Genomic DNA, 11,654 nt, shown 5'->3' on the forward strand with positions numbered 1-11,654 from the left:
AACAGGTATAGAAAAAAATACAACAGACACTGTCAGATGACCACTCATGCTATTTATTCAGTTATTCTTGGTGGTTGAACGTATAAAAAATAGTTAGTTCGGTTTAAGTGTCAGATAAATCAAGAAAATATAATTAGAGAAAACACGACTATTATAACACCATTGATAAAATAAAGAGTTTCGTTTAATTAGATAGAATAATTAATAATACAAAATGATTTAACATCATTTGAAAATATAAACAAAATATGATTTAGGGGGATTGACTTACCGTTTGCAATCATTGGTTATATTAATTTGAATAAAAATTTATATTAATAAATTTAAATATTTATTTAATTTTTTTAAAATTAATATATAAACGTTCCGACCCGTCAATAACCCAACCCTTTGTACATATGGCTGAGTCGTGATCCTTACGTAATTTGAAGGCTGGCCTGGCTCGAAAAGGCTTTCTACCCAACCTGGAGCTGGCTCGGCTGACCCACTTATGCCTCTAATTCAAAGAATGCATAACTGCAAACATGGTATCATCCTTCATTTATAAACAATAAAGATAACTAGTAGCTAGAAATCATACGCACTTTCACATGCAAATTGTGTATCTATTGATTGCTTATGATTCTTGCTAGAGTATTAGCATGTAAATGATAATTTTAGAAAGGCGGATTCCATTGGATATAATGAGCAAATTGTGTTATTAATGGGTTAAATGTACTTATTTTACAACTCTTAAATAATGATATGGGCAAACATAACAATGAGTTGTATTGAGTTATGTTAAATTGAATCCAACACAATCCGTCAAATTTATGAGTCGTGTTGTATTTAGCCCCTAATTAGCTAGTTTTCTACGTTAGCAAGCAAGCATAGGGAGGCTTGTGACATGGTTCATGATCCTTTGAGTTGTGTAAAACTAACCTATAAACTTTACCTTAAGACCTTTGATATTGAAGAATGTGGCTTAAAGGTGTTAAAGAGAATATAGTCATTATGGAGTTTGTTATGGTTTGTAATGTAATTTGAAGCTAAAGGGTTATTTAGTCTTTACGCTGAAATGTAACCTTAAGTATATTAAGGTTGAGCGCTTGACTTGAAAATGTTGAGTCGGCTCCCTTTGCTCTGCTCTTTGCGATTAGGGTTCTGTTCTTGTTCTTGTGATTTTAGTTGAACCAGGGAGAAATCTTCTGGTTTTCTCCGGTTGTGTAAGTGTCTTGAGTCTTGATGAAGGCTTGGTAGGAGGCATTGTTTCACGGTGTGTTATAATCGTGTGAGGCATAAATCGGAGAGTATTGCGTAAGTTGTAATTGTTTATGTTCTATAGTGGATTTGACTAAGAGACTTGTCTCTGCCTTCGATGTAGGGTTTCAAATCAAAACCTGAACCAAGTATTTCTTGTGTTTTTTCTTTGTTGATTTCTTGTGTTGTTTTATCTTATTTGACTGTTTGCTAATCTCACTAATCTTGTATAAATATTCTAAACAAACCTAATTCAAATTAACAAGTGGTATCAGAGCCGGTTAGGGTTTCTTGTTTTGAATGTTTTGATTGATCGATTTATGGTGGTTTCGTTTAAATCTTTGTCTTTATATATATTCTCTGGTATTGCTAATCTTGCTTCTTGCTAAAAGATTACAAAGAAAATTGTCAGCAAAGAATAATGGGTCCAACCAGAATCGATATCGAGAAGTTTGATGGCAAGGGCGATTTCAACATATGGAAAAAGAATATGTATGCGATACTGGTTCATCAGAAATGTGCAAAAGCATTGGGAAAACCATCTGATTTCCCTGAAGGTATGATTGATGCTGATATAGCTGAGGTAATGGAAACAGCTTACAGTTTATTAATTTTGCATCTGTCTGATAATGTGTTGCAAAAAATTGATGATGCTGATACTACTGCAAAAGTATGGTTAAAATTAGAATCCCTATATATGACTAAATCACTGATAAATAAAATATATTTGAAAGAACAGCTGTTTGGATTTAAAATGGACTCCACTAAGTCTTTAGATGATAATCTTGATGATTTTCATAGAATTGTTATTGATCTGAATAGCATTGATGAAAAAATATCAGATAAAAATCAGGCAATAATAATTTTGAATGTTTTACCTGAATCTTTTAAGGATGTTAAAGCTGCCATAAAATATGGGAGAGATTTTTTGTCATTGGATGAAGTTTTAGGGGCCCTAAGGTCTAAAGACTTAGACATAAAATTTGAGAGGAAATCCATTGGGGAGGGTCTTCAGATTAGGGGCAGATAAGAAAAAAGGAATAACTCAACTAATAAGAAGCCATCTAGATCAAAGAAAACTTACTGGTTATGTCATAAAGAGGGCCACTTTAAAAGAAATTGTCCAGAGAAAAAGAACACTCAAGTAAATTTGAAAACTTAGAACTAGCAAATTTTCTTGAGGGGTATGAAAGTGCAGAAGTGTTAGTTCTTTCTGAAGTAAGGTTAGATGAAGAGTGGGTAATGGACTCTGGTTGTACTTTTCATATGACTCCTAAGAAAGAATGGCTTACTGATTTAAAATACATAAATGAGGGAAAAGTTTTGATGGGTAATGATGATTCTTGTGATATGATTGCTATAGGCAATGTCAAGTTCAAAATGTTTGATGGTTCTATAAAAATTCTTGAAAATGTTAGGTTAGTGCCTAAGTTAAGGAGAAATTTGATTTCCCTTGGTTCACTTGATTTAAATGGTTTTTCCTATAAATCTGAAAAAGGTGTTTTAAAAATCATGAAAGGTGTTTTAGTTGTAATGAAAGGAAATTTATCAAATGGGTTGTATATATTAGAAGGTAGTGTGGTGTTTGATAACATGTATTTTACTCATGATAACTTGGATGAAACAATCTTATGGCATAAGAGACTTGGGCATATTAGTATGGCAAGCCTGAATGAATTGTGTAAACAAAATCTTATTGACCAAAACAAACTTTCTGATTTAAAGTTTTGTGAAAACTGTGTGCTTGGAAAATCTCATAAATTAAAGTTTGCTACTGCCACATGTAGATCCAATGGTATACTTGAGTATGTGCATTCTGATTTATGGGGTTCCCCTCATGTTCCTGACTCATTATCTCATTCACACTATTTTATGACACTTGTTGATGACTACTCTAGGAGAGTATGAGTTTATTTCCTAAAACACAAAGATGAGGCTTTTGAGTGCTTTAAAGACTAGAAAAATCTAGTTGAGAACCAAACTAATAAGAAAATTAAAGTGCTCAGAACTGACAATGGCCTTAAATATTGCAACAAACATTTTTCTAATTTTTGTAAGAAACATGGTATACTTAGGCATAGAACATATAGTGAAACACCACAGCAAAATGGTTTGGCTGAGAGAATGAATAGGACCACCCTAAATAAAGTTAGATGTATTCTAGCTGATTCTGGATTAAGCAAGAAGTTTTGGGTTGAAGCTGTAGCAACTGCCTGCTATTTGATAAATAGGTCACCATCATCTGCTGTAGGCTTTAAAACCCCAATTGAAATGTGGTCAAACAGACCACCTTCTTTACATCACCTAAAACCTTTTGGATGTCTTGTCTATGTGCATGTTAGTCAAGGTAAACTAAACCCTAGAGCTTTAAAGGCTGTTTTTCTAGGATATCCCACTGGCACTAAGGGCTATAAATTATGGCTGTTAGAAGAGCATAAGTGTGTTATTAGTAGGAATGTTACTTTTAATGAACTAAAATTTTACAGAGATCTTTTCTCTTCAAAAGGAAAATCTGGATAGGTTCAGTTTGAGGTGGAGACACCTGTGTCAGGTCACCAAAGTGGTATTGAGTTTGCATCTCAGTCTTTAGAGTCTGGTAAGGGACCTGATTTGGGTTTGGATACAATTCGTACTTCAAAGTATGAAATCACAGACTTGAATCAGCAACCCTCACCGCAGAGTCAAGTTGAGTGTCCTCATAGCCCAGAAAAATAGAGTTTATTTAACATCAACTAGCTAGAGATAGACCAATGAGAGAAATAAGACCACCTACAAGATATGCTCAAGCTGATCTCATCTCGTATGCTTTTCAAATAGGAGACTTGATCGAGATGAGTGAACCCCTAAATTACAAACAAGCTTGTGAAAGCAAATATAGCTCGGATTAGTTAAAAGCAATGGAAACTGAAATAGAATCTCTGAAAAGAAATAATACCTGGTCACTTGTTGATAGACCATTGAAGGAAAAGGTAATTGGATACAAGTAGGTATTTAAAAGGAAACCAGGTATTCCAGGAGTAGAACAGCCAAGATTTAAAGCAAGGGTGGTGGCAAAAGCCTTCTCATAAAGAGAAGGGATAGATTACCATGAAGGTTTTTCCCCTGTAGTGAAGCATACCTCAACAAGACTCATACTATCAGCTGTTGTGTTATTTGATATGGAGCTAAAACAGATGGATGTCACAACAACATTCTTGCATGGAAATCTAGAATAACAAATTCTTATGGAGCAACCTAAGGGTTTTGTAGAACCTGGAGCTGGAAACAAAGTGTACTTGCTTCATAAATCCTTGTATGGGCTAAAGCAGTCTCTTAGACAATGGTACAAGAGGTTTGATGAGTTTGTTCTATCTATTGGTTTTTTTAGATGCAATTATGATCATTGTGTGTATTATTTAAAATCCGATGCTGGATATTATGTTTACTTGCTTTTGTATGTTGATGATATCCTTTTAGCTTCTAAAGATATGTCTGCTTTGATAAATTTAAAACAAATGTTGAAAACTGAATTTGTTATGAAAGACTTAGGATCAGCAAAAAGAATATTAGGTATAGATATTGAAAGAGATAGAAGTAAGAGATCTTTGTTTTTGTCTCAAGTATGATATATTAAGAAGTTATTAAGCTTATATAATATGTTTGATTCTAAACCTGTTAATGTTCTTACGGGTGCTCATTTTAGATTAAAATCTACTGTCAATCTGTCTGCTAATGAATCTGAATTTATGAATAAAATACCTTATTCAAATGCAGTAGGTAGTTTGATGTATGTAATGATTGGTTCAAGACCTGATATTGCTTATGCTATTAGTTTAGTAAGTAGATTTATGAGCAATCCTTGTAAAGAACATTGGTATGCTGTAAAATGGCTGATGAAATATCTCAAAGGAACTGCAAACTTTGGGTTATTGTTCACATCTAATGCTACTAACAATTTGCTTGTTAAAGGATTTTGTAATTCAGACTTTACAGCTGATCTGGATAAAAGAATATCTCTAACTGGTTATATTTTTACCTATGGTAGGAATATTGTGAGTTGGAAATGCAACTTGCAGTCTATTGTGGCATTATCCACCACTGAAGCAGAATATATTGCCTTGACAGAAGCTATGAAGGAGGCTATGTGGCTTAAGGGAATTACATCTGAACTAGGTCTGAATTCAGATATTCCTGTGATTTACAGTGATTCACAGAGTGTCATTCATCTTTCTAAAAACAGTACATATCATGAGAGGACCAAACATATTGATGTGAGGCTTCACTTCATCAGAGATGTGTTATTCAATAAGCAAGTATTGATTGAGAAGATCATGACCAGTGTTAATCCAGCAGATATATTGACTAAAGTTGTTCCTGTGAGCAAGTTCAAGGAAGCTTTAAACTTCCTGAAGATCTGTCAAACTTGTGACAGAAAAAATTGCAGAGAAGGTCTCCTAGTGGAATTAACTTCTTCTCCTGTTTAAGCCAAGTTGTTCCTGTGAGCAAGTTCAAGTATTTCTTGTGTTTTTTCTTTGTTGATTTCTTGTGTTGTTTTATCTTATTTAACTGTTTGTTAATCTCACTAATTTTGTATAAACATTCTTGACAAACCTAATTCAAATTAATAGATATGATCTACAATTTTTTTGATTTAAACCTTATAGATTATGTCAAAAAAAAAAGTTTGAGTCGTATTATAAACTGACTTAACCCCTTTGACATGTCTAGAAATAATGGAGGGCCCAAAAAAAAAAAAAAAAAAAGAATTATTTTAAAATATAAAGAACGTTTTATTAAATTAGACTATAAATTTTATAACAAGCCTCTATTTTTTTAGGGTTTCTTATTCTCACATGTTAATACAACTATTTCTTAAAAATTTTATTCTATCTTCAAGTTTCAATCCATTTTTACATGATACCACGGTAATACATAATTTTTTAATTTTTTAGAAAATATAATTTCTACTATGTATACAAAGCATTCTTTCAAAATTACGTGTTTGAGTTTCATACTATATTTCTTGACATCGACATATTGTCATCGAGGCCAGTTTACCTTGATCTTGAAGTCTTAATTCTCAAATCATATAGAAAAATATCTAGGTTGATATACAAAATTAGATTCAGAGAAAGAGTTAAAAGGCATGATCGGTCCTGCCGGCTTCCACAGTTCAGCCAGAGATGAAAGCACATTTACAACATGACCCATATCAGGCCTCTGGTAGGGCTCCCTGGCAGAGCAGTGGCAAGCCAACTCGGCCACAGTGCTTACGCTGGCGAGGGTTTCCTCATCCAGCTCAATCGATTGGTCAATAGCATTTCTGAATGTGTCCTTGTTAACATGCATTCTCCAGAACCATGTTGGAAGATGCACACTATCCTCAGACTGAGTTTCATCAAGGGCCTTTCTACCAGAAATTAACTGCATTAAAATTACTCCAAAGCTGAATACATCAACCTTGGTAGTTACACGTCCAGTCGCTGCCAAGTCATAAGTACACTTTCAGCATTCGGATCACAAAAATACGTTAAGCAGAAACCAATACAAATGAATGCTACAATAACATCTAGAAATTAGCCGCGGCTGATATGCTTATATCCACACAGTTATCCATAAAAGCAATGACGAAAAAGCAAAGATTATAAATCACTATCCATAAAAGATTAACAGTTAAAAGTGCAGGAAAGGCACTCTGATGAAACAGATTGTCTCCCTAGTTGGCGTGCAATTACCATCGTAGTGACAAATGACTTATCCTTGCAACTAATATGACACCCTTTCTTGTAATGTGCTATCTTGATTTCACAGGTCATTTTAATACAATAAGTCAGGAAATAATTGTCACTTTAGAAAAAGACCACTCAATTGTACATAATCCATCAACTTTTTTAAATATATTGAAAATAATGAAACAGACTCACTTCTACAATCCTATGCCCCAGAAAAATGCCTACAGAAAATAAAATATTTAGCGAATAAAAAGGTGGGAAATGGGCAAGATTAATTCGATTCCATAATCTTTACATGTATCAGTCCTGTTAGAAAATGTTCTAAATATTATTCAGTGATACATGCTCCAGTTTGATGTATCGACAACTGCTAGGAATGAAAAATATGATGATATCAAGTTACCTTTGTTTACCTTAACTACCAAAATCTAAACATTTGCATTGCATGCACATGTACAAAATAAAAATATAATCAGGCATGACATCTTAACACTAAGATTTAATCTGATTTTAGTTACCTGCATACTCTGGAGCAAGATATCCAAAAGTTCCAGCAACTCTTGTCTCAATTGATTGCTTTCCGTTCTCTGGAGCAAGACGAACCAATCCAAAATCTGCAACTTTAGCCCGCATATCATCTCCAAGAAGGATGTTGGATGGTTTTAGATCTCTGTGAATAAAACTTTGATGCGCTAAACCATGAAGATACTCAACACCTCTCGCAACATCCAAGGCAATGGTCAACCTTCTAGTCCATTCAAGCGGTTTCAATTCCTCCTCCTTCCAGTTGAACAGATGCCTACTAAGGGTCCCCTGTGGCATGTACTCATAAACAAGGAGCTTCTCATTTCCGTCTAAGCAATAGCCAAGAAGTGCCACCAAATGGCGATGTCTAACTTTGGTAAGAACCGCAATCTCAGACTTAAACTCTGCCAAACCCTTCCCCCTCACAATTCCGGACCCCATCCTCTTCACTGCTATCTTCGTCCCATCATGTAATTCCCCTTTATACACTGTCCCAAAACCACCTCTTCCCAATATATTTTCCTCACTGAAGTTGTTAGTCGCATTCCTCAAAACTTGGATTGAGATAACCATATTTCCAGCCTCAACCACACGAATGTCACTAGGCCCACTACTTGTGAAACGATGGCTGTCAGTCCCACCTACATTGACACTAGAATTTGTTACTGTAACCTTCACTCCATTTCCGTCCCCTGCATTCTGAGGATGTATCACCTCGGTATTCGGACTCTGTACTCTACTGGAATGATATCGTTTCCTGGTATACAAACAGACACCCAATCCTATAATAAACGCAACACAAACAGCACCAATCACAGAACCAACAATTATTCCAGTATTCTTATTCCCACTACCTGACGAACTGTTTACTCCACTTGGAGTACCAGGAGTTCCAGATGAACCCCCTGATGGTGCTCCAGAAGGTGCGAAGCTACTGCCATTTTTTCCAATATCAGGGTTCCCAGCAGTGTTAACAACCACATTCTGCCCAAACTTCGGCACTTGACCATAAATATGATTATTTGACACATCGAACTTCTCAAGTTTAGACAAAGTTGTAAGCTCGGTAGGTATAGTACCAGCAAGTGAATTACCAGATAGCATCAATTGTCTCAAAGATGTAAGCTGAGAAAATTGCGAAGAAATTGTGCCGACAAGCCCCAAATTATGGAAATTAACAGCAGTGATGTTTCCACCATGGATTGCATAACCGGACCGGACCGGCCGGTCAGACCGGCCAGCCGTTGAACCGGGTACTGTACCAGTTTCTATAATAGACAAAACCGTTTTTAATTAATTTTTGGAGTAAACCGCGGGCGGACTGGCGGTTTAATGATTTTACAGTTTAAACCGCGGGCGGACCGGTTTCTGCATTAATATTTTCCTGCCAATGCTTCGCTTCCTCCTTCTCTCAGTGGTTTCTGCTACTTTCTGGAGCTTTCTGCTGCTTTCTAGAGCTTTTTGCTGCTGGGTTGCCTTCCTCTTTGGCTGCATTTTCCTGTCAAGGAGCTGCTTTTGGGTGATGCTTTGGATGCTTTCTAGTATGCTGCTTTTGTCTGCTTCAGCCGAAGTGTGCTTTCGTGGCCTTTTCTTAAGCTGGTGCAGCACATTGAAGTCAGTTTTCTTTGCCTCTCCTTGCCTGTGCCTGGGGATTTTGGAGAAGCCTTGCTCTGCTGCTGCTTGTCTCCTGTCCATTTGCCCTCTTCCTGCTGCAACTCTCCGTGGTTCCTTGCCAAGTTTTCTGCTGATTTGTTTCTGAATATTCCAGATTTTCCTGGGTGTCATGTCTTCTGCCAGTCGCCTAGGCCCAGTTACCTTCTGCTAGTCTCTTGGTGGCTGCTTGGGATTTTAAATCTCCGGTTGGACCGGCCGGTCAAAACGGTCTAACCGATTTGACCGAAACCAGTATTCAAAACGGTTTATGTCCCGGTCCGGTTATTAAAACATTGGTTTCCACTACTATCACACGTAATCCCCTTCCAAATCTGAGAGGAATCACAAGTCTCCTTTCCAACTCTGTGCAAACACCACTGGGTAACCCACAGATTCGGCAATTGATAACAAAATATTAACTAGATTGGCACAAGGAACACCAGGAGCATCTAAACAAAAACTATTAGACCCAGGCATAAATACCACACTAATATCAAACTTTGGAGTCGGACCCTGAAGCAAATTATTAGCCAAACTGACGTTCTTAAGTCCAGGAAGATGAACCAAAGATGAAGGAACAATACCAGTCAACAGATTATCTCTCAAGCTAAAGTCATTCAAGCTAGTAAGGCCTGATAAATCTGGCAAAGGACCGGTAAATTCGTTACCATGAAGCCAAACCTGAGTCAAAAAAGTCATTTTTCGTAGAATAGAAACTAATCCATTGAGCTTAGTGTCACCGTTTTGGCGATTCAAGCAAAGTGTCTGAATTGCTGACCCAGCAAAACTCTCCGGAAGTTGCCCATGGAGATTGTTGAAAGCCAAATGCAAACTATTTAATTCTGGAAATACAAAGCCCCGAAGAAACTCAGGAATAGTCCCTGAAATATTAGCCCCGTTTGCAGAAAACATCTGCAAAGTCGTTGCATTTGTTAAACTCGCAGGAATCTCCCAAGACTGAAAGGGATTAGAATCAAGGGACATATATTGCAAAGAAGTTAACCCAGTAAAGAAATCCGGAGGAATATATGAAAAACTGTTGTCATTAAAAAGCACTTTTTGAAGAGAACTCAACCCAGCAAGACTTGGGATAGACCCACTTAGTTGATTATTCATCACATCCAATATAGTCAGACAAGTTAAGTTGCTGAGGTCCGGTGGGAGAGTTCCGGCCAGGCCCAGTGACCCGATTTCGATCAGGGTGACGCGCCCATTCGAAGAACAGGCAACATGGTTCCAAACACATGGGTCCGGGTCGGTCCAGCCCAAGATTGCCGGGTCGCCTAGGCTGGTTTTGAGAGCTTGCATGGCTGCAGCATCTGGACTAGACTGAGAATAAACTGAACAAGTTAACGAAAGGAGAAAAAGGGAAAGCGAAGAAAAAGAAAAAGCCAGATATGGTCTTTCCATTTTTGTTGAGAAAACAGGAGAGAAAGTGAAGGACAATATGAAAAGGCGGAAACTTCACTAGTAAAATAGGTTAAACATGGAAGTGGGGTCTTATTTTCTCGGGTCTTATTTTCTCGGCTGCAGCCAAACTTTGATGAAACACGTTGCCATTCCTTGAGTTCGAAAAGTCTATTTTTCACTTTGTTAAATTTGTTAATAAAATTTGTCTATTTTTTTAAGATTTTCATTTAATGTCATTATGTGTATCTTAGCACCACTCATCTTTATTTCCTTGTGCTATCTCGGCTGGCTTTCGCACCACCTTTTGCGAGATTGCACACCACATGCTATGCACACTATCATCGCATGCCTCTTCTGTCATGCCTCCACTGCCATTATCATTGCTTCATGAAAGTATCACTAGGTGTTTGATAAACCACCAACTAACGATTCTTTGACCCCAACCACATCTCCTAGAGAAGATCAAATGTAAAGAGAGCAAGATTAGACTATGGTAGTAAGATCTGGGGTGGGGGGAAACGAAAGAGTGGCAATGATGTAGAAGGAAAATTAAGAGAAATATATATAAAATAGTTAGGTTGAATATGTAATTTACTTATACTATTATGGTGCATTTGGTTTGGTTAATCTTTTATTATCAAAATAAAAAATTATCATAAAAATATATTGCTTAAAATAGTATTGAGTATAAATTATTATTATATTTAATAAAATTTAATATATATAAATAATTATAGTGTTTGGTTAAATATAATAAAAGAATATTATGATACTATTTTACGTAAATGTATTAGATATAATTATTCTAAAGTTTTTTTTTTTCATATTGCTTGTTATATTAATTAAAAATAAGATTATTTTTATCATAAATAAATAATTAATAATGATATAATTATAATAAATTCAATATTACTTTAGTAATATTTTAATAAATAGGGTAAAATTAATAATCAAATAACTCCTTAACCAAACAAAATAATGTCAATAATAAAAGAGAAATTACAAAAATAATTTTTTATTACTTGAAGTAAAAACCCTTTTAGAATATAAGCGGTATTAAACCTTTGATAAATGGGAGAAAATATGAATTTTTCAAACTTAATGGATAAAAAATAT

General features: G+C 35.7%; 1 pseudogene; it reads right to left on the reverse strand.

The window, feature by feature from the left end:
- Positions 1-6,277: 6,277 nt before the first annotated feature.
- On the reverse strand, positions 6,278-10,553 carry LOC123213449 (annotated as a pseudogene).
- Between the last annotated feature and the right edge of the window lie 1,101 nt (positions 10,554-11,654).

The sequence above is a fragment of the Mangifera indica genome, chromosome 4 (genome assembly GCF_011075055.1).
Source record: "Mangifera indica cultivar Alphonso chromosome 4, CATAS_Mindica_2.1, whole genome shotgun sequence".
NCBI classification, from domain to species: Eukaryota; Viridiplantae; Streptophyta; class Magnoliopsida; order Sapindales; family Anacardiaceae; genus Mangifera; species Mangifera indica.